This window comes from Cibotium barometz, chromosome 22 (genome assembly GCF_041138505.1).
Source record: "Cibotium barometz isolate CiBa-2024 chromosome 22, ASM4113850v1, whole genome shotgun sequence".
Classification (NCBI taxonomy): domain Eukaryota; kingdom Viridiplantae; phylum Streptophyta; class Polypodiopsida; order Cyatheales; family Cibotiaceae; genus Cibotium; species Cibotium barometz.
The window spans coordinates 30,181,780-30,205,415 of record NC_141067.1 but is presented as its reverse complement, the minus strand read 5'-3'; the positions used below and the strand labels follow the sequence as shown (position 1 = coordinate 30,205,415).

The following is a 23,636-nucleotide window of genomic DNA, read 5'->3' as shown; positions in this document are numbered from 1 at the left end:
CCAGGTTCTGTGGATGTAGGATCTGTTGAGGATGTTGCAGGTTCTAGCAGCTCTACTGTTGCTGCTGTTTTACCCACTGCTGAACAAGCTCGTTGGGATGGTAAAGATGCGCAGGCTCATGCCTTGATTGCACTTTCTGTCAAACGTAACATCACCCCACATATTCGTTCAGCTAAAACAGCAAAACAGGCTTGGGATATTCTAGCTGGTTTGTATGCAGGTCGTAACGAGGCAAAAATCGCTTACCTGCGTAAAGAGCTAGAATTGAAGATTATGCAAGAAGAAGATGACATGAATGTTTTTCTTGCTGAGATTAAAGATCTCAAAGAGCAGTTGATTTCTGCAGGTGAGATTATTCCTGATCATTCTCTTGTGCAGACTGTTCTTGATGCTTTACCTGAGACATATCAGACTTTTGCTTCCACGTGGAGACTTCTTAATGAGGACAGACCTGATGCTGTCAAGTATGATACTTTAGTCAACAAGCTCTTGCAAGAAGCGCAGTCCAGGCAAAACAGGGCCAGGCAACGTGCAGTTGATCAAGCATTTATTGCTGCCCAGCAGCAGAGAAGAAGTGGTAAGGCAGTCCCTTCCACTGTTTCTTCTCCTATTAGTAGGTCTGCAACTTCTTCTCCTTCCACAGGTAGCAACAATAAGTCTGAGAAGGCTCTTGATAAAGGCAAGAAAAAGATCAGGTGCAACTATTGTAAGGCAAATGATCATGTCATTAAGAATTGCCCTAAGCTAAAGGCTAAAGAGGCAAAGAAGAAAGAGTCAAATGCAGCCACAATAGCGGATGCTTCTACAAATGCAGATTCTGCAAATGTTGTGCAGGATACAGAATGGGCGTTTAGCGTGTATTGCCAATATGACCCATCTGTACATGATGCATGTTTGGCAGTTTCTGTTGACTCTCATGTATGGTATTTTGACAGTGGTGCTACAAAGCACATTACCTCGCATCGTGATATGTTCACTTCTCTTGAGGCTGTCCCTAATGGGAATACTGTCACATGTGCCAATAATGCTTCTTACCCAGTGAAGGGCGTTGGTAAAATTATGCTTACTGCTGCAAATGGCAGCGCTTTCACACTTTTAGATGCTTTGTATGTGCCAGGGATAAAGAAGAATCTATTGTCTGTCTCTGCGCTTGCTAGACTTGGATTTGTAATCAAATTTGTGGATGACAGATGTACTGTTCATGATTTGACTTCTGGTGATACGATTATTGCATCTGGCACCTTGTTTCATGGGCTGTATAGGCTCAATTCTTATGACAAGTGTGTGGAAGATTCAGCAAATGCAGTTTCTGATGAAAAGGCAGTTTCAGATGCAAAACTATGGCATGCTCGTTTTGGTCATCTGAACTTTGCTAGTTTGCTGCGTTTGCAGAAATTTGATATGGTTGCTTCATTGCCCCCTCTTGAGGCACCATTGAAACATGTTTGTGAAGGCTGTATTTTGGGCAAAATGCAGCGTTCTGCGTTTCCAAAGGATGGTTCTATGCGGGCCACTCGCAAATTGCAGCTTGTACATAGTGATGTATGTGGGCCTATGCAAACTCCATCATTTGGTAAACACTTGTACTTCGTGACTTTCATTGATGATTACTCAAGGCATGCATGGGTATATCCACTGAAGGCAAAGTCCGAAGTGTTATTGTGCTTCAAACAGTTTTTTCTTATGGTTGAAAATGTATCCAATTGTACTGTGGGCACCCTCCGTACTGATCGAGGGGGGGAGTACATGTCTAAAGAGTTTGATGCATTTCTGGCTAGTCGTGGGATAAAACACCAATGTACAGTGCCGTATACCCCTCAGCAACATGGTGTTGCTGAGAGGAAGAACAGGTCACTTATGGAGATGGCACGATGTATGGTCAAGAGCCAAGCTTTGCCACATGCGTTTTGGCTTGAGGCTGTCATGTGTGCTGCATATGTACTCAACAGGTGTCCCACTAAGGCCTTGCAGTCTATTACTCCATACGAAGCTTGGCATGGCAGGAAGCCTTCTATTGGTCACTTGCGTGTCTTTGGTTGCTTGGCCTATGCTTTAGTGCCTGTGCAACAACGCAGAAAATTGGATGATAAGGCTGTCAAATGCATTTTTGTTGGTTACAATGCTGAGAGCAAGGGTTACAGATTGTATCATCCGCAGTCAAAGCGTATCTTGATTAGTCGAGATGTTGTTTTTGTGGAAGATGCTGTGCAGCCCTTGTTATCATGTACCAAAGAGACAGGTGTGAGCTCACGGGATGTATTTGATACGTTGTTGCCTCTCTTTACAGGTGGGAATTCAAATGTAAGTCCTAATGAGGTAAATATTCAACCTACGCAGATTTCAAACGACATCATAGATCAGCCTATTTCTGATGCAGATTTACAGGATGTAATTCATGAGGATAGGGCTGAAAATGAGCAGGCTAGAGGTATGCCTAAATGGCTGGTGCAAACCTTGCGTGATAGTAAGATTGATGCACCTCTGACTAGTCGTACTCGTTCAGGTTTTCAGCATGCCTCTTATACATCAGATTGTTATGCTTTGGCTGTGTCTAGTATGTGTGAAGAGGAAGAACCTCTTTCATTTGATGAGGCACAAAACTCAGAAAATTGGTTGGCTGCAATGCAAAGTGAATATGATGCTATAATGAAGAATGGTACATGGTCTTTGTGTGATTTGCCTATTGGTAAAAAGGCCATTGGATGTAAGTGGGTTTTTAAGTTGAAACGAAAGCCAGATGGCAGTGTTGATCGCTATAAAGCTAGACTTGTTGCAAAGGGTTATGCTCAAGAAAAGGGCATTGATTTTGATGAGACCTTTGCTCCCACTTGTCGTATGACTACCATTCGTAGCATTTGTGCATTGGCAGCTCATAATGGTTGGAATGTACATCAGTTGGACATAAAGACTGCGTTCTTGAATGGAGATTTGCATGAGGAAGTGTATGTATCGCAGCCTCGTGGTTTTGTTCAAAGAGGGCAGGAAAACAAAGTGTGCAGGTTGAAAAAGGCTTTATATGGTTTAAAGCAAGCTCCACGAGCTTGGTATGAAAAGATACATGCATATTTGACTGCACATGGGTTTCAGAATAGTCCAACAGAAAGCACTTTGTATGTTAAACGTGTGGATGGTGTACATCTAATCATTGCTCTCTATGTCGATGACATGCTGCTCACAGGACCAAATGAGACTGATTTTAAGGCTGATTTGAATGCCTCTTTTGAGATGTCAGATTTGGGGCATTTGCATCATTATTTGGGGATACAATTTAAGCAGTGTGATGGAGGTATTGCTTTGTGTCAGACAAAGTATATTGAGACATTGTTGCGGAGATTTGGCCTTGAAGACTGCAAGCCTATTGCTACTCCAATGGAGACAGGTTTGAAGTTGAGTCTTCATGATGCTGGAGATCACTTTGATGTCACACTCTATCAGACAGCTGTTGGTTGCCTCATTTATGTATGCATTACGAGGCCGGACATTCAGTTTGCAGTCTCACAGGTGAGCAGGTTTATGCATAGCCCAGGATCTCAGCATTGGAAGGCAGTTAAACGCATCTTTCGCTACTTGAGTGGCACCATACATCTTGGGTTATTTTATCCCAAGGGGGGATCGTTGCCGCCAGATTTACATGCTTTTTCGGACTCAGATTGGGCTGGTTGCTATGACACAAGAGTGTCCACAAGTGGTTTTTGTTTCATGCTCGGTAGCTCATGCATATCTTGGTTGAGCAAGAAGCAACCTACTGTGGCCACTTCTAGTTGTGAAGCTGAGTACAGGGCAGCTTTCACAGCTACGGTTGAGTGTGTGTGGCTCAGACGGCTTATGGCTGACTTGGGTGTTGGACAGGAGTCTGCCACCTCTATCTTCACTGACAGTCAGAGTGCATTGGCAGTTGCGAGAAACCCAGTTTTTCATGCTCGCACAAAGCACATTGAGGTGCATTATCACTATGTCAGGGAGAGACTCTCAGCAGGAGAGAAGATCAGCTTGGCCTATGTGCCAACACAGGACAACCTCGCCGATCTTTTCACAAAGGCGCTTCCTCGTGAGAAGTTCGAAGCTTTCCGCAAAGCTTTGGGCTTGCTCCCCTTTGTGGACTGATCTACTTCGGGCATGGCACTCCCCTATACATGAGTGCCAGCTCTCGTTCACACCATCACTCCCAGGGGGGATTTGTTGCCATATATATATAGGCAGTGATGTGTGTGAACACACTTAGGACCGCCGGGGCACTTTTTCCCTCTTTAGGAGGTTTTTTCCCCCGGCTTGTATATACGTCCATCACTCTAGGGCTAACTTATCTTTTGTACATTGACACAATCTAATACACTTTGTGTTGTGTGCATTCTTGCTTCTTCTTCTCCAAGCTTTGTGTGCTTTCCTGCAACCCTAATTCCAACAGCTTTCTGCCACATATGCGTTGCAGGGCGCAACAAAAGATTAAGCAACTTGGAGAAGTATCATACTAATCTCAAGGAAGTTTCATACTTCTTTTCACAATATGTGTAAGCTGATGCACCTTTTGAGTCGATTGGTTAGACTTGGATTCACATAAAATAACACACATACAAGTTTACACCTTAATAAGAGAGAAACTTGTCACACATGTTCAAGTAGGAGATGACTATTTCTTTACTTAGAGATATAAAATTGAAAACTCTAAAGATAATAATCTAGAAGATCTTAACAAGTAACGCGAAGAATATAGTCACAAGATCATTTGGGCAATTAGACCATGATAAGCCCGAGAATGAAGACATGTTTCAAGATGAAGAAGAAGCCTTCATTACAAACATAGAGCTCTAGACGAGTGATAGAATTATGCGTATGGAGTTTCCCCCCTAGGAAGAGAGAATGATGGAACATTCTCTACCCTGTTAGAAGGATTCTATGAAGGAAACCCTCACATTTGGGTTCCAAAATTGAAGAAAATCATTCCTTTGATCCTCGCAAACACACCCTCAAACATTGAATCCAAGTGGGAGTGAAGACCCCATGTCCTATCTCCAACACCATCCCCAAAGTCCAAGCAGGAATGAAGAGTAGTGGGGCAGCACCCCCGATGTGTGTGCCCACCGCCAACGAAGCAGACAGAAGAAGCCTTGGTTTTTCTACCAAGCTCCTGTGCAATGATTGCATCCCAGATAGTTTTGAATTTTGATGTGCCACCCAGGGTGCCAAGTGTTCCACTGTGCCCCAAGTCCTAGAGGGATCTCCACAATCCCACGACACTCCCGCATGCCTCACCATGACATCAACTCGCAATTAGAAGGCCAGAGTTTAGGTAAACGCACCAGCCAAGCTAACTGCAGTGGCATCCAAGCTTTCATTATGGATGGGCAAACGGTTCTCCACCCTCGCTCGCTAAGCATGCGCATGGTAAGCCCACAAACCCTAAGCTCATGTGTATATATGTAACATAGCCCCTTGCTCAAGTGTACAATCACTACCTTCATCAGGAATGATAAAAAACTCAAAATCCCAAAAACATAAGAAGAAACGTCATCAACACCTGAAAACATGCACATTTGCACCACGTGCACGCACATTCATTCACTCGACATGCACCCCATCTGCTCGCACATGCACACACCCATTTTTCGCATACATGTACGCACAAACATTCATGCACCTACATTTGTGCATGTGCACAAACCCATGCACAAGCACATGTACCCACAGCCAATTGTGCAACATGTGCACCCACCTTCTCACCCTGCACACGTACCCAAAGTCACTCGTGCACACACGTGCACCCACCTTCGCACGTGCACGCACCTACATCCCCCACGCGTGTACATTCATTCACTCACACATTCACACTCATTGGCACGTGCACACGTGCATGCACCTAGCTCTTTTCGTCGTGCACCAACACATCGCACCCCCTTTTTACATCCGCTCGTGTTGCACATGCGCATGCACGTGCACGTGCATGCGCATGTGCAACACTCCCCTATGTGCACATGCGCATGCACGTGCACGTGCACCACTCCCCTATGTGCATCGCACTCCCATTTACACCACACTGATGCCCATTTACTTACTTTGCATGTGCACCCTATACGCTTACACCCGCACGTGTACATTTGCACATCGCGCGTGCACATTCACCCATGCACTGCACACACCTGTTTGTATACGTGCACATTCATTCACACGCCCCGCACCCAATGTGTGCGTATTCTCCCCTATATTCACTCATGCACACACCTCAAATGTACATTTTCACACCTTGCACTCGTGTGTATTCTCCCCTGTATTCGCTCATGCACACACACCTCAAATGTACATTTTCACACCTTGCACCCGTAAACACCTCGTTTACCCCTCGCACGTGTACCCACAGTTTACTGATGCACACATGTACACCCCTCTTCACACGTGCACACACCTACACCCCCATGTGCGTGCACATTCATTCACTCACACATTTACTATTTGCACATGCACATGCGCATGCACCCACCTCTGCTCATCATCGCACACCAACAAATAGCACGCTCTTTTCAATTCGCTCATGCACACGCACATGCGCACACACGTGCACCACTCCCCCATATGCATCCCATGCGTGCACATTTACACATTTGCCATGCACACCCACCTACTTGCATGTACACGCATGCGATTCCCACTTCCGCATACTTTCATGCACCATTGCTCGCATACCCACGTGCACATACCACTTGCATGTACGTGCACACAAATTTTCAACCACACATTCCCATTTTTACATTTACACATATGTCCACACATTTTCCTTGCACCCGCACGTGCACAGACTCGTCTCTCTCTCTCTCAAAAATAAAAATACATATATATATATATATATATATATATATATATATATATATATATATATAATCCTACCTTTCCTTTATTGGAAAAACAAAAAATAAAAAAAAACCTACCTCTTATTTTTCCTTTATATTTATTTATTTAAAAAAAACAACAACAAATCCCCCATTTTTCTTTTTCTTTTTTACTCTCTTTTTGTTTAAAAATTATTTTTGGAATTTTTTTTAAAAATACAGCGAGCTTCTCCCTCGTTTTTTCCATTCTATTACTAGAAGGTACACATTATATGAAAATCAAAAATCAGAAATCCCCGCCCTTGCCTCTTAGACCTCCCCCCTGGCTCGTTCAATCATTCCGCGCAACTATCGCCTCCCGCCGACTATCGTCACCCTTGCTTCGCCGGCTCGTGCACCTCTCAGCCGCCCTAGCCCCTGTGCCCACGCCCTGCTCCGCCGCTACCTTTACCAGGGTACCAATCTCTCCTGCCCTCATCGCCCCTATCGCCAGAGCCGACATCTCTAACGTCAAGGTTTTGCTGCACAGCTCCGATTGCTTCTCCCTACAAAGAAGAAAACGACGATATTGAAGTGCGGATGCATACATCTTTGAGAAGTGGAGTAAATTGATGCTGTTGGGGTCGAGCAAACACACTGGAGGTTTTTTTGGCCCTGTATGGCGACACTGGGAAAGTTCAATCTCCTTTTCGGTTTAACATCTAGAGGTGGTCCATACACGCTCAACTGTTGTTTCTATGGTCCGCATGTCTCATGCCTCCCCCTGTCACAGTTATGGTACCGACTATAGGTCGGCATCTTTCTTTCACGCTGAGATGTTATGTTGGTGTGTCCACATTCGTCCATGTCTTTCTATCCAAGTGTATCTCATGCCTCCCCGTGTCACAGTTATGATACCGACTATAGGTCGGCATCTTTCTTTCACGCTGAGATGTTATGTTGGTGTGTCCACATGCGTCCATGTCTTTCTATCCTAGTGTATCTCATCTATCATGCCCCTGCCTTGTCACTTTTGTCCATGTCACCTTTGTTGTCCTTGTTGTCATAGCAATTCCTAGACTCATATGTAATGATAATACATAACATGTGTAATTTAAGTGGATGGAGCATATTAGTGAATCTACAGCACTTGCATACATTTAGAGAGAGAGGGAGCGGTGAGAGCAGGTATGCGTCTATGAAAGAGAGAGCAAGATTTGTTTTCATCCTAACGATTTAGTCCGAAAAATGACCTCTTGTGCAATTTACATGCTTATCTTCTTTTATGTACCTGCATCATGTGTATGTGTGTGTAAAACCGGTGCTAACACAGAGTGTCCTAATAATTTGTTAAACCACTTGGGGTTTTCATACTTATCTTCTTTTATGAACGAAAAGGGAGCGTATGTGTATGAATAGAGATATATTTTCTTAACTTTCACATATATTGACTACTCATGCACACGTTATATTGACTCTCTTCCATAGCATTTTGCAATGATGGTGTTGTGCATTCTATCTTGGGACTGTACACATGCAGGTCTTGCACCTTTTATTGGCTACTAATGTACTCTTTCCGGATGTCAACGTGGTAAGCACATGCCTAGCTCCTTGATTTGTGTGAGAGAGGCCCTGAGAGGACAAGGGAAAAGCTTGTGAGAAAGTGAAGAGGGATTGAGTGAGAGCGAGAGAGAGAGAGAGAGAGAGAGAGAGAGAGAGAGAGAGAGAGAAAGTCTTTATGCAAGCTCCTTAATAAAGCTATCTTTCTAGCACATATGCAGTTGCTATTTATTGACGTATTTCTGAGAAAAGTGTTGTTGTGAAGTAGGCCACGGATCAATCTTGTGCAGGACTAGAAAGGAACCAGAGTCCCCATTCTCTTCACAAATATGAACCCTAGCCTCTCCAAAACCTCCACCCATGACATCAATACCTCTAATTGACAACATTGTTGGTCCATGGCAATGGGAAATAATATCTTTAAAAACTTATACAAACATGTCCATGAATTGCACAAAAAGGGTATCTAAACATGGGATGATGTATGGTGTTGGGCAAATCAAAATTGCCCTTCGCAAATCAATCACCGATTCCTACATTGTTCCAACATCTAACACATCCGCTTTGGTCGGCCTTCTACCCGTGGAAGCATCCCATACCCACCTCCATGACACCCTCAAGAATGTTATAGATTGACCTCTCATGAACCATCTCTTTCCACCAGATCTAGTCCAAGATTTTGTAGCTCCCCTTAGTACTTTCGATGTTGACACTCACCGGTGGGTCGAGCTTATCAACCATGTCACTCCAAGCACCACATCCTTTGGCAACAATAAGAGCTCAAGAGTGGAGATACATACATATGGGATGAGATTCAGAAACTAAGTCATTCCTAAAAACTACTTTAGGCCGCCCATGAGAAGAATGCCAAGCAAAGAGCAGAGCTCAAACAAGCTACACATGAAGTCCATCGGCTTCAAAATGATCTTGTGACAGCCAAAGCCACCCAAGAGGAGCTAGCCCACACTCATAAGAAGGACATGGATGCCCTACAACTTCAATACCAAGCCCTCAAGAATGCCAAGGTTACAATAGCAGTCAAGGCACATGAATACGAAAGAGACCAACCTCAAGCAAGAAAAAGCTGAAGAGTGTCTACCGCGAAGAAAGAGCAATAATTGAAGACTTCCGGAAGCCTAAACCCCACTAGCTAGCTCTCTCCTACGTACCACAAGCATTCATATTACACATGGTAGTTGACCCTTAGCTTTTTATTTTTATTTTCAATGTTCGCGCTTATGTGCACTTGCGCCTAAGTGCACCCCGAAGTGGATTGTAATGATTGTGAGGTCATGTCTTTTGGTCCCATATGTCAGAATACGCAGCGGAGATGATGACCAAATCTGGGAACACGAGCAAAAACGCAGGCAGAAAAACAGCACAAGAGAGAGAGAGATGTAGGCGTGTAACTCTGCTCTATATACACAAGAAGATCCCGAGGAATGATACAAATGAGGTATGGGGGCTGAGGACCTATATATACCTCCCTGGAAGGGCAGTCGGCCAGCACTAAAGTGCCCACAATTGAGGAAAGAGGTCCCACGACTGGCTGAAGCTGCGCCCCGTCCCTGCTTGTGCGTCCTACACACCAGCGCCCCCCGCCATTGCGCTTGCTCTTGCCCCCCCCGCCTGCTGTAGTTCCTGCGCCCCCCTCCCTCGTTGCTCTGCCCGCCGCCCTTCTTTCTTGCCCCCTTTGCCTGCTTCGCTGCTGCGCCCCCCCTCCCTCGCTGCTGCGCACCCTCCTCGCCCTATCGCCCCCTCCCTCCTCGCCTCATCGCCTTCTCGCCCCATCCCCTTCTTCACGCCCACCTCACCTCTGCAACGCCCCGACCCCCCCCTCCGGCAGCATTCTCCTCCCCGCCCCTCTTTCGCGCAGCTGCCGCCCCCCCCCCCGGGCTTCTCCTTCGCCATCCCCCCCCCCTCCCTTTTCGTGCTGGCTTCCGCCCCCCAGGGGGTTTTGCTTTTCCTTTTTCCTCCGGTCTTCCGCCTCTCTGTGTGCAGCCCGTTTCTTGCAGGATTTCCGCTTTCGCCTCGCCTACGCCTGAGATTCAGACTCTGATGGAGATTCCTCCCGCCTCGCCTCAGAGGGACTCATCGCCCGCCCCCGAGGACACCCCCATCAGGCTTTCTCTTTCGCCGGAAGAGGAAGCGAGCCTCACCACAGAGGTGGAACGCCTTCAGGCCCATTCCACCATTTGCCGTATAGTTGGCACTCGCCCCAGCAGAGGGGAGATCCGGGATCTTTTCCAGGCCCGCCTTCTTGCAGATGTGGGCAAGATCCTAGACGTACAGCTTCTGGGCCGGGGACATTATCAGATCGAGTTCGAGACCGCCCAGAGTGTGGCCAAGGTCCTTGCCATGAGTCCCCTTGACATCAGGGGTGCTCGGGCTTTCTTCAGACCTTGGCAGCATGGCTTTGATCCAGCAGCGACTGAGCAGGGAGAGCGCCTTTTTCACATTACAGTTTGCTTCCCTGGACTCCGCCAGGAGTATCTTCCGCTTCTCTCTCGGCTAGGAGCATTGGTGGGCTCGGTACTCGAGACTGGCCCCACAGCAGCTTCAGTGGTGGCCAGAGCAGCTGGGCTACCCTCCGTCAGAGTTTTGGTGTCTGACATCTCCCTTCCTAAGGTCATTCAGCTACCTAGGATAGGGGGGGGATGGATTGATCAGAGAGTGGAGTTCTCGGGGCTCCCGAACCAGTGCTTCATATGCAGGCAAGTCGGCCATCTGGCCAAGGCCTGCCCTCGCAGGAGACCTCGACCCTCACCACAGCAGAGCAGGCCCCTAATGGCCCGCCCACACAGATGCGGCACGGCAGGCTGCCTCCGGGACACCTGCTCAGGCCACAGAGACCTCGGAGTGGCAGCCTGGACAGGGGCGCCGCCGAGGGAGACAGTCACAGCAGCACGCACAGAGACCGCTGCAGCAGCAGCCACAGTCTCAGCCTCACTGGGTTCGCTCGCCCGCAGTCCGGAGGGCGCTGAGCACCGACCTTGCTCGAGCACCACAGAGGAGACCTACCATGCCGATTCGGGCTTCACGGATATCATCTATCCGCAGTCGGCTGAGTCGCCTCAGTGTTGGACAGCGATCGAAGGCTTTCGGTTACGCCTTCACTCGGCTTTTTGGAGCAGAGGGCCCCCATGAGCCAGCACCCATCCGAGTTCATGTAGTGATACCTCCGGCCCGCAGGGAGGAGGCACTTGATTCAGCAGTGGCCTTCTCGTTCCCTCTCTGTGGCCCTTGCGACCGGGAGTGGACTCTAGAGCTCGCTCTTAGCACTTTGAAGACTCAGGCAGTTGAGTTTTCTCATCATGTGAGCGACCTGGAGGTGACAGATGTGATAGGCCGGCTCTGGGAGTTGGCTCATTTTTTCTTGGATCCCGGGAGTGTGGATGCCTCAGGGATTCGTCATTTGGTCGTGCGTATAGTGGCAGACTTAGCACGCGACCCTGGATATGTATGTATACACGAGGTTGCTCTGTCAGAGCGGGAGGCAGTCGCCATGGGACACAGCCACTGGCGCCTGATCCGGGATTCTTGCAGTACACCGGGTGGGCAGATTCGCAGCCGCTCGGATGGGGACTACTCTCCATCCAAGCCGCTTGCGAAGGCCCGCCGCACGGCTGAGACAGCATCTACCTCAGCAGGTCATCCATGAGGATCATCTCATGGAATGTACAGGGCCTGGGCGGAGCACATTTTATACGCTATCGAGGTTGCTTGAGGCAGGAGCTTCAGAGATGCCTGGTTGGTGGCAGCATTGATATTTTGATGATGCAGGAGCACCACTTGGGTGAGAGCAGGATCCGGAGATATGGTTCGGTGATGCCTGGTAGATGGGATACCTTTTGGTCTGCAGGGTTTGGTCCTTGGGGTGGACAGGGAGGAGTTTGCATGGTCATTGCAGATGTATGGCGGCAGGCCATTGTGGATCGAGGGATCATTGTGCCTGGTAGAGCACAGTATGTCATTCTGAGGATGCATGATGAGCTATTGGGCGTGCTCAACGTCTATGCGCCTAATCATGCTAGTGCCAGAGCAGAGTTCTGGACCCAGGTTACGGATGCACTGCCAAAGGCCGCACATTGGTGTGTCGGGGGAGACTTCAACATGCTTGAGGACCCGGCCGATAGGGTGGGAGGTGTTGAGATATCGAGCTCGTCTAGTGAGGCGGTGGCCACTGATGACCCGCCTGGGGGATAGGCCCCACACTTACACCACTGGCATGATTGGTGAGATCTTGGGTGATATGCGGCCAGTGGGATGACAGGCTGTGTGACAGCCATTCTAGAGACTGGCATAGTTATAGCGCCAGCTCATTTAGTCGGGTTCACACTATAGAGAACCCGTGTATGTATTGGTTGAGTACCTTTCATATTAGTGTACTCTTATCTTATATATGGTGTGTTGAGTGTTGAGTAGAGGAGAAGAAGATTTTCAGCCTCTCACCTTGTGTGTTCTCTATTAGGGTTTTGTGAGTGTGTGTGTGTGCTTGCAAGAGCTCAAGCTCTCTTCCCCCCTGCATCTTTTCATGGTATCAGAGCCTGGTTCGTGCTAAGGGCTGAGCTGCAAGCAAGAGAACCACAGGAAGCGGTACGAGGGTAAGAGCTGCAACTACTCTTCCCTATTTGTGTTGGTGACTACACCCTTGTCGGGAGCTCTACGGGAGGCACCGGCAAACGATCTCCGATTGAGGAGCTTTCTTCGCGGGAGTGAAGCAATAGTCCTACGGACTGAAATTTTCAGGCCAAAAACGCGTTTCGGGCGCGTCTGGACCTCCGTTTTTCAGAAACCAGGCGATTTCGAGCACTGCAGGTAAGTCATCGATTCTCTGCAGAACTCTGTTTCAAGTACTGCAGGAAGACAGATTGACTGTGCAGACACTGTGGGTGCTGCAAAGAGGTCTACAGTTGCCATTGGGTGTATGTATGTGCATTGAAGTCACTGGTTGTGACATTTGAGAGTACTACAGTACCGCTGTGCAGAAAATACAGCATTTGTGCAGAAAAACCAGAGTGCAGTTTCTGGTAAAATTGTGTGTTTGGCAAGATGTCTAATGATGGTATAACACAGATTGTGGCTGAGAAGCTGGACAAGAACAACTTCCATGCTTGGAGGTTCAGGCTGACTAATTTCCTGATGGGAAAAGGCTATTGGGACTACATTGAAGGTGAGCATGAAGAGGCACCGGAGATACCGGATATAAATCCGACTGCTGCAGATGTGAAAGAGTTTAAAGACTGGAACCAAGGAGCCAGGAAAGTAATGTATTGGCTTTCCATTAGTATACAGGACACCATGATTGGGCACATTCAGGATGCCAAGTCCCCCAAGGAGGCGTGGGACACCTTGGTAAAGCTTTATGAAACAAATACCAAGGCACGTAAGATACAGTTGAAGAATGAACTTCATACTGTCGAGAAAAAGAGCATGTCTGTGAATGACTATGCGTTGAAGATAAAGGGCATTGTGGAATCCCTTGCATCTATTGGTGTATCAGTAGATGATGATGACAAGGTGGAAGTCTGTCTACGTGGTCTCGGGCCACAATACAAGGCGTTTAAGACGTCTATCCAGACTCGGGAAAACATTCCCAACTTTACAGATTTGGTGTCTATGCTGATTATCGAAGAGAAGAGCTTGGGTGAAGACCAACAGTCTTCACAAAGCAAAAACAGTTCAGAGCAACAGGCCTTCTACACGAGTTCAGGAAGAGGACGAGGTAGAGGAGGCCGTGGACGCGGTCAAGGAGGTGGCCGAACAGGTAATCAGAATTATGGCCAGCAGCAGCAGCAACAACAACAGTCCCAAAATCAACAACAACAACAACACGCAGGTGGAAGAGGCAAATTCAGAGGCAGGGGGAGTCAAAGAGGCCGTGGAAATTGGCAAAGGCAGTACAATGATGCACGTGAATGCTACTATTGTGGTAAGCCAGGACATGTGCAGTCAGAATGTTATAAGAAGCAGGCTGACATGCAAAATGGGAAAGTGCAGCAAAACAACTATGCATCCTCAAGCAGAAATAATGAGGATAATGAAAGGTTGTTTGTTATGCAGCATGTTGTGAATGCCATGTCTGAAAATGTTGATGCAGCACAAAAAGATAATGTATGGTATGTGGACTCAGGCGCTTCGAACCACATGACGAGTCATGGGGAGTGGTTCAAGGAGATGAAAAACCCGGAAAGACCAGGTTTTGTGGAAACAGGGGATGACACGGCTCATCCAATTGCCCACGTTGGAGATGTGCCATTATCTATGCAGGATGGCAAAGTGAAGTACCTTGCAGATGTACTTCATGTACCGAACATAACAAAGAATCTGGTTTCAGTTGGCCAGATGATTGAGCAGGGTTTGTAGGTTCGGTTTAACCCTGATGGGTGTTATGTTGAAGATTTCAAAGACAAGTGCAGGTTGGTTGCAAAAGGCAACAGAGTGGGCAGAATGTTTACGTTGGATGTAGACATGCCTGAAATGAGTGCTGCGATGTTTGCAAATGGTTCAGGAGTTGTCGCAGACACAGACATATGGCATAAAAGAATTGGACATGTAAATGTGCAAAGATTGAAGTCTATGCAGACAAAAGGAATTGTGACAGGGCTGCCAAAATTTAAAGTGGAAGGTATGCAGAAAATATGTGAAGCATGCCAATTTGGGAAGCAAACAAAGCATGTGTTTCCACGTAACAGGTATGTGAGCAGAAATGCACTAGATGTTGTGCATTCAGATGTATGGGGTCCTACGAAGACCGTGTCTATGGGAGGCTGCAGGTACTATGTCACTTTCATTGATGACCACACAAGAAAAGTGTGGGTATATTTCATGAAGGAGAAGAGTGAGGTTTTCACTCACTTTCAGAATTTCAGAGTTTTGGTTGAAAAGCAAACAGGAAAATATGTCAAGTGCCTAAGGTCAGATGGAGGGGGAGAATACTTCTCCAATGAGTTCTCTGAATTTTTGAAGAAGAATGGTATTCGGAGACAGTTCACATGCAGATATACTCCGCAGCAAAATGGAGTTGCTGAGCGGAAAAACAGGCACATTGCTGAGATTGCGCGAGCATTGATGGAAGAGAAGAATATGCCGCATTGCTATTGGGCTGAGGCTGTTTCTACAGCAGTATACATCATGAACAGGACTCCAACTGCAGCCATACATGATGTAACTCCAGAGGAGAGGTTTACTGGCAGAAAACCAGATTTGTCTCATCTGAAAGTTTTTGGATGCATTGCATACGTGCATGTGCCAGATGAGCTGAGAACTAAGCTGGATCCGAAAGCTGAAAAATGTGTGTTTATTGGATATTCCCTTGAGCAAAAGGGATACAGGTGTTATAACCCTGCTACACGTGAGTTGAGGGTAAGCAGGGATGTTGTCTTTGATGAGATGAGCAGCTGGTATGCTGTTGAAAAAGAAGCTGTTGGGGCTGATGTGAGTGGAAGTGTGGTTGCACAGAATGCAGGTCAGCAATCACAGTCCTTGAGTGGACCAGGAGAGTCCTCATCTAGTGGGTCTGTTGATAGACCATGGAGTGGCAGGCTGCGTCATAATACCAGCCCTGCAAATGTGATTAGTACATCACGTAAAGGAAAAGAGAAAGTGGTTGAGCCCCTTGGTATGCCTGACATTTATGCAGGGCATTCTCATGTTGATGGAGAGTCTAGTGGCTCAGACATGAGCCTTGATGAGGAGGTTGGGATCCCAGCTATGAGAACACCTGGTGTAAAGAAGGCTATGGAAGCCATGAATGAAAAGCTGCGAAGATCAGGGAGAGTGAAGAACCCTGTGCAGAGATTTACATATGATGGTTATGTGGCACATCACTATGCATATATGGCAAAGGTTGTGCAGGTTGTTGAACCCACATGCATTGATGAGGCTGTTGGAAATGTGAATTGGGAGAAAGCCATGGATGAGGAGATGGATGCACTATATGGAAATGAAACTTGGGATTTAGTGCAATTGCCTGAAGGCAAGAAAGCCATTGGATGCAAGTGGGTGTACAAAGTTAAACATAACAGTGATGGGAGCATAAACAGGTACAAGGCTAGATTGGTAGCCAAAGGATATGCGCAGACATATGGCATTGATTATGAGGAAACTTTCAGCCCAGTTGCCAAGATGGCAACGGTGAGAGTTGTGATAGCAGTGGCTGCGTCAAAGCAATGGTCTTTACATCAGATGGATGTAAAGAATGCATTCTTGCATGGGGATTTGCAAGAAGAGGTGTATATGTTGCAGCCACCTGGTTATGAGGATGTGGGTCACCCCGAGCATGTTTGCAGGTTGAAGAAAGCCTTGTATGGCTTAAAACAAGCACCAAGAGCATGGTCTGACAAGATTTCTGAATATCTTGTCACTATTGGCTTTCATGTAGCCAATGCAGATTTCTCATTGTATGTGAGACATGGTGATAGAGGAGTTGTGCTTGTTGTCATCTATGTAGATGACTTGATCATTACGGGGGACCATGATGCAGAGATCTTTGATGTAAAGATCTTGCTAAGACAGAAGTTTGAGATGAAGGATCTGGGGGAGCTCAGATATTTCTTGGGCATTGAGGTGATTAGGTCACCACATGGTATTGGATTACTGCAGAGACAGTATGGCTTGGACATGTTGTCCAAGTATGGTATGAAAGGCTGTAAGCCTATTTCTGTGCCATTAGATCAGAATGGCAAGTTGAGTGCAGATTCAGGAGAGATCTTGGAGGATCCTACTATGTACAGGAGCATAGTAGGAAGTTTGATCTACATGACGATCACCAGACCAGATTTGAGCTATGCTGTTGGGTTGGTGAGTCAGTTTATGCAGGTTCCACGGAAACCGCATTTGGATGCAGTGAGACGCATACTGAGGTATGTGAGGTCTACTCTGCATTGTGGACTATTCTATGAGACTGGGACAGAGATATGTGTACATGGGTACACAGATGCTGATTGGGCTGGTAGTATCTCAGACAGAAGATCTACCAGTGGATTCATGTTTTCTTTGGGGAGTGCTGCTGTGACTTGGAGCAGCAAGAAGCAGCCTACGGTTGCTCTATCGAGTACAGAGGCCGAGTACAGAGGAGCTGCTATGGCAGCATGTGAGGTAGCTTGGTTGAGGAAGCTACTTGCAGATTTGGGTCTATCGGTGGATAGACAAGTTGTCATTTTCTGTGACAACATTAGCAGTATACAGTTGGCCAGGAACCCAGTCTTTCATGCTCGTACGAAGCACATAGAGGTCCACTACCACTTCGTCAGAGAGAAGGTCTTGGCAGGAGACCTTGACCTTGTTTATGTCAGCACAGAGGATCAGGTAGCTGACATCTTCACCAAAGCATTGGGTACAGAGAAGCTCCGCAGATTCAGGGCTTCGCTTGGTGTACATGAGATGGAGTTGAGCTCGAGGGGGACTGTTGAGATATCGAGCTCGTCTAGTGAGGCGGTGGCCACTGATGACCCGCCTGGGGGATAGGCCCCACACTTACACCACTGGCATGATTGGTGAGATCTTGGGTGATATGCGGCCAGTGGGATGACAGGCTGTGTGACAGCCATTCTAGAGACTGGCATAGTTATAGCGCCAGCTCATTTAGTCGGGTTCACACTATAGAGAACCCGTGTATGTATTGGTTGAGTACCTTTCATATTAGTGTACTCTTATCTTGTATATGGTGTGTTGAGTGTTGAGTAGAGGAGAAGAAGATTTTCAGCCTCTCACCTTGTGTGTTCTCTATTAGGGTTTTGTGAGTGTGTGTGTGTGCTTGCAAGAGCTCAAGCTCTCTTCCCCCCTGCATCTTTTCAGGAGGCAGTCATGTTACAGTGCACGGCACGGAGCTTGCAGCTTGGGACCGGTTTTGCATGACACTGAGGATCACTGATGCATGGCAGCATGGGGCCTTCTCCCGTTCTCAGGACAGTCTGAGTTTCTCTCGGTCGGATCGCCGACAGGGAGGGACTAATCTATCACGGATTGATCGCTTTTATGTGGGCGACTGGTTAGGGGAGCGAGGGGGCTCCGTCGGCATTCTCGCTGGCACCTCATTTTCAGATCATGCGCCAGTTATCCTGACATGGGAGGAGAGGACACGGGAGCCCACCTTGCAGTTGAGGATCCCAGAGAGGGTACTTACAGATCCCAGTCTCGCTGAGGACATTGAGAGGATCTGGCATGATAGTCAGTGCTCTGACCAGGATGCAGCAGGCCAGTGTGCCCAGGGACTCATCGAGCTTAGCTCTTTTCTGCACGCTGCAGCTTTGACACAGCTGGGAGAGATTCGCGAGAGGGAGCATCGGCTGAGACGCAGCCTAGCCTCGTTACAGCGCCTCCAGGAGCAGCAGCCGGCATGTGAGTGGTTGGCGTCCCAGCTGAGCCAGGCACGCCAGGAGGTTAGAGAGGCAGAGGAGCAGAGACATGAGTTTTACTATCGTCGTCAGGCCTCTCAGTGGACGCAACTTGGTGATAGAGTGACTGGTGAGTTTTTTGAGATCACTGGACCCCACCATGCTCGGGCAGGAGTCCGTCAGCTTGGTAGACCGGATGGTTCGGTAGCTACTTAGCCCAGGGAGATCAGAGCCATTGCCACTGCATTTTATAGAGACCTGCTTTCAGCAGGAGCCAGCCACTGAGGACAGAGATGCTTGCAGACAGACTGTGTGGGCCCATGTGCAGAGGAGGGTCACAGATCGCATGCGTTCAGTTCTTGGTGCACCTCTTTCAGAGATTGAGCTTGCCGAGGCCTTGAGGCTCCTGCCGCGACATAGTTGCCCAGGGGAGGACGGATTGACACCGGCCTTTTTTATGCGCTATTGGGACCTTTTGGGGCCAGGCCTCCGCAGGGGCTGTCAGCATGTTTTGGGCACTGGGGTGATGCCGCAGAGCTTTTCAGAGGGCTTGATCTATCTTATCCCCAAGGGGGAGGGAGTATCAGATGATATTCGGCATCGGAGGCCTATTACGATCCTCAATACTGTCTACAAGGTCTTAGCAAAGGCCTTGAGTTTGAGGATCCAGCCCTTCCTGGGGGAGTTGATTCATGCTACTCAGACAGGATTTGTCAAGGAGCGCAGTATCCTTGACAACATCTTTACTTTCTAGGAGGCGACGACCAGAGCTAGATTTCTTGGCGAGGACTTGGTCGTGATGCTTCTCGATTTTGAGAAGGCATACGATAGAGTTGATTGGGGTTTCTTAGAGGGCACTATGCTTCGCCTGGGCTTTGAGCCAGGATGGATCAGAGGGGTGGCGGCTCTATATTCCACAGCTCGCAGCCAGGTGCTGATTGCAGGAGGACGGGGGCCGAGTTTTGAGCTGACCAGATCAGTCCGTCAGGGGTGTCCCCTCGCCCCCTTTCTTTTTCTCTTCTTTGCGGAGGCTATGAGCATGTATTTGACGGCAGAGGAGGTTGGTTTGAGAGGACTTCAGCTCCCAGTCCGGGGGGAGGACCTACTTGATGCTGAGTTTGCAGACGACACGGGCTTATTTTTGCATGGCCAAGAGGCCAATCTTCTTCGGGCAGAGCAGTCGCTCCAGGTTTTTAGTGCAGCTTCGGGAGCATTGATCAATTGGCGCAAGACAGTGGCCTTTTGGATCAGTAGTGCTCCCACTCCGGCATGGAGCCCGAACCCCGGTTTTAGATGGATTCCTCCAGGCACAACAGTGCGGTATTTGGGATGCCAGATTGGCCTAGATTTGTCACCTAAGCAGCAGATTGCCCCGCTTCTTCTGAGCATTCGGAAGAAGCTTTTGTATTGGAGTACAGCTCGACTATCCTTGGCTGGGAGGGTGGTCGTGGCAAATCAGGTGCTGTTAGCAACCATGTGGTACATTACGTCTTGCTGGATCTTCTCGAGCTCTTGCATCAGCCAGGTACAGAGGCTGATGAGGAACTTTCTGTGGTCTGGGCGGGACGGTCAGCCAGCTCGGGCAAAGGTTGCATGGGCAGTTATTACACTTCCGCTGGCTCAGGGAGGTTTGGGAATTATAGATCCAGTCGATCAGAGCAGAGCCTTATTGGGGAAGCTTATTGTTCGGGGGTTGCTTCCAGGCGCTGAGCCTTGGAAAGAGCTCTTGCAGCGGCTGCAGGCTCGGGCGCCCCCGGCAGGGGGCACTTGGGCACCAGAGATTCGCTGAATCTTCATAGAGATGAGGAGGACAGGCCTCAGTAGAGGATGGGAGGACAGATTTGCTTTGAGTATCCTGAGAGCTTGGGAGCTGCTGAGACCGGGGCTCTCTCAGCGACCTCTTTCTTGTGTTGAGGAGCGGGCCAGACAGCCGCTCATCTGGAGCCCAGCGGTTCGCACAGAGCACGGTCATATGCTGGGTTCTCGGCCTCGTTTAGCCTGGGGGCCTTTAGCGGCAGGCCCAGCTCGTAGTTTTGGAGACTGGCAGGCCTTCTGCAGTCTCCCAGAGGAGATCCAGGTGGAGAGGCTGAGTCACTTCAGAGGGGGGTTGATTATGAGAGATGATATTCAGGAGGCACTCACAGAGGAGTGGTTCACGCCTCTCGAGCCAGTGACCCCATGGATGGGGGCCTTTACACAGTTGGAGATCCTAATTGCTGTCAGAGCTTGCACTGAGGATGGCAGTTGCCTCTACTATGAGATTCAGGATGAGGGCAGACTCCAGCGAGTGGAGGTGGAGTCGCCTTTGGTTGCAGAGTGCACCTTTCAGAGGATTCGGGTAGTGGCCGCCACTTCTCGGAAGTGGCATATAGACCCCGATCCTGCTGATGTGCTCCCGGATTGGCGCATATGGGCATATGCAGCGCGCCCCTTGGCCCGGCTACAGTGGGACCCCGGGGAGTACGAGTGGCATGATCCTTATGCATCCCTTGAGGCCACAGAGATTACCTTTTTCCAGTATACTGTTCGGCTGGGGCGACATATTTTGACGGCGAGGAGGACGGTCTCTCCAGCGGCAACGGGGCATTGGCGGCTACAGGGACTCTCACAGGAGTTCCTGGAGGATTTTTGGGCTCAGCTCTGGGCTAGTCGACAGGCCCGCAGGATCTCGACTTTTCAGTGGCTGGTCGCCCACAAGGGCTCAGCAATTGGCACTTGGCTTGTTTACAGCGGTCTTCCGGCGGCCTGCGTCCGATGCGGCCACCCTATGGAGACACAGAGACACTGCCCTTGGGATTGCCCTCAGGCGCAGTAGATTTGGCTGCGGATGCTGCGTATTCTGGATCCCCTCTCTCCAGAGGGTATGTTTACGTGGGGTGCCGCTGCTTGGTCGACTTCGTCAGGGCCTGCTATGGGCTATGAGATGGAGCAGGGCAGTCAGGCCATCAGATTTATTAGGGGCCAGCCTCGCCTGGTTCCGGCACCGGATTTCTCGTCCGCCAGCTGGACACAGGAGCAGGATTTACGATGGGAGCTCCTCAGCAGCCTCACCATCTGGTTCACCTGGAGGGCCCGGTGCTTTACGGCCTTTGAGGGGAGATTGGAGCCACCCGCAGAGATTGTACGGGGGATTTGGCAGGAGTTGATCCACACCCTGCGAGGACAGTACGACCGCATCCGGGGAGACTCGGATGAGGCGATCTTGCGGCGCCAGGACTTTCACACCACTTGGCGTTGTGGCCCCTTCTACACCTTACACACGGGATCCCCCCGTTGGCACTACAGGCCACCTGTTTGGCTCTTCCCCTCCCCTATTGTATGATTTAGCCTCTCAGTCCTCTGTACTGATGCTTGTATTTTGCAACACCTAGGGAGAGTCTCCCGGGCTGCCATGTTGTATTCACTGCTCTGTTTCTCTTATGGGCAGGAGAGATTTTTTGTAGCCCTACGGGCGTTTTTATATAACTAATGAAAGGATCTTTTCTCGGGAAAAAAGAAAAAAAAGAAGAAAAAAAAAGAGGTCCCACGACTGCATAACTGCAGTCGGCCAACAAACTGGTGCCCACGACTGATCAAACACCCAGTCGGCCAGCACTGTACTGCCCTTGGCACCCTCTGGCAGCCCTCCCAAGCCTCAGAAAAAATGGGAAAAATAGGGGAAAAATGCAGAGAGTGGGGAAAAATGGGAAAACACCTCATAAGGGCGGGCACACCCACAACAAAGGCCCTGGTGTATAAAACTCGACAGGAGATGACTTCTAACACTCCCTTTCAGCTCCTGGCTGTGTAACCAACCACTGGGAGCTGGGGTGCCGCCTGAGCAAATCCTGAGAGAGCGACTTCGTGAAGAGGTCCACCGTACTGTCCTCCGTCGAACAGAACTCCACAAGATGTCATCAGCAATGATCTGTTCACGAACAACGTGCCTCTGGATGACCATGGGTTCCTCCAGTGGAAGCCCAAACCTGCAATGTAACCTCCTCTTGCTCCAAAAAACTGCTCCTAGGTCATAAGTAGACCCCCTCGTGTCCGAATCTCCTCCCCAAACTGAGTCACTCCAACCATGGAGTCGGACTCCATCCAACAATCCCCCTCCTGTGTAAAAGAGTCTATGATCCTTCGCATGCCGCAGAAACCACAGGAAACGCAATCCTGCCTCCCAAAGAGACATCCGCAACCATGAGCTCAACCACCTCATCAGGAAGCTCTCGTCCAATCTGGTGTCCATCAACCCGATCAATGAACCATACAGCTTCTGAGTCACAGAGACATCACACTGCTCATGATGACCCCTGGATCGAAGTCATTTTTAGCAATTTTTAGGGTTTAAATAGGGTCAATTGTGGTTATTTTAGGTGCATTTTCATGGTATTTGAAAGCATGTGTGTGTGGAATGTCATGGTATTTGCATGCATCATGATGGTCGATGTTGTCCATTGGTGTAAGCACATTGCATGGGAATGGTGACGATTAATATTATTTTGTACATAAAGAGGAGGTTGTATGTAAGTGGGTAGAGAGAAGAGAGAGATCGAGGGGAAGAGAACGAAGTATAGTTAGGTGGGAACGTAAGTTTGGAGACCTTAATGTGCTTAGAAATGAAAAGGTTCAAATAAAAAATGGAGGGGTGGGTAGTTTTAGCACCCGTTGGTACCCTCTTGAGAGAATAAAATAGAAGAGAGAGAGAGAGGAAGCGCTTCTTTCTCTGGCTGGCGTGAAGAACACAAGGAGGAGGAGGAGGAGGTAAGCCTGCACGTTCGTTTGTTTGTTAATTCTGTACATAAAGAGAGAGTATGGGTGTGTGCGTCTTGTATGGAAGTTGGCCGCCTGCGCATCACAAGGAGGGGGCACACGCAAGAGGCGACGGAGGCCTCTGTGGTCAACGGCGACGATGGCCAGCGATGGCGGGTGTTGAGAGCACGTAAGGGAGGCCGGTCCATGG

General features: G+C 48.7%; 1 pseudogene across 1 annotated transcript in view; it reads right to left on the bottom strand.

Annotated features, from left to right (window-relative positions):
- Nucleotides 1–7,120: 7,120 nt before the first annotated feature.
- Nucleotides 7,121–23,636, bottom strand: part of LOC147626527 (arginase 1, mitochondrial-like) — a 39,911-nt pseudogene continuing 23,395 nt past the window's right edge. Inside the window, exons 5-6 of the transcript XR_015268630.1 lie at nt 8,347–8,429; nt 7,121–7,363 (exon numbers count right to left, since the gene is read on the bottom strand). The product of XR_015268630.1 is annotated as an arginase 1, mitochondrial-like (transcript). The remainder of the gene's footprint in view (nt 7,364–8,346; nt 8,430–23,636) is intronic.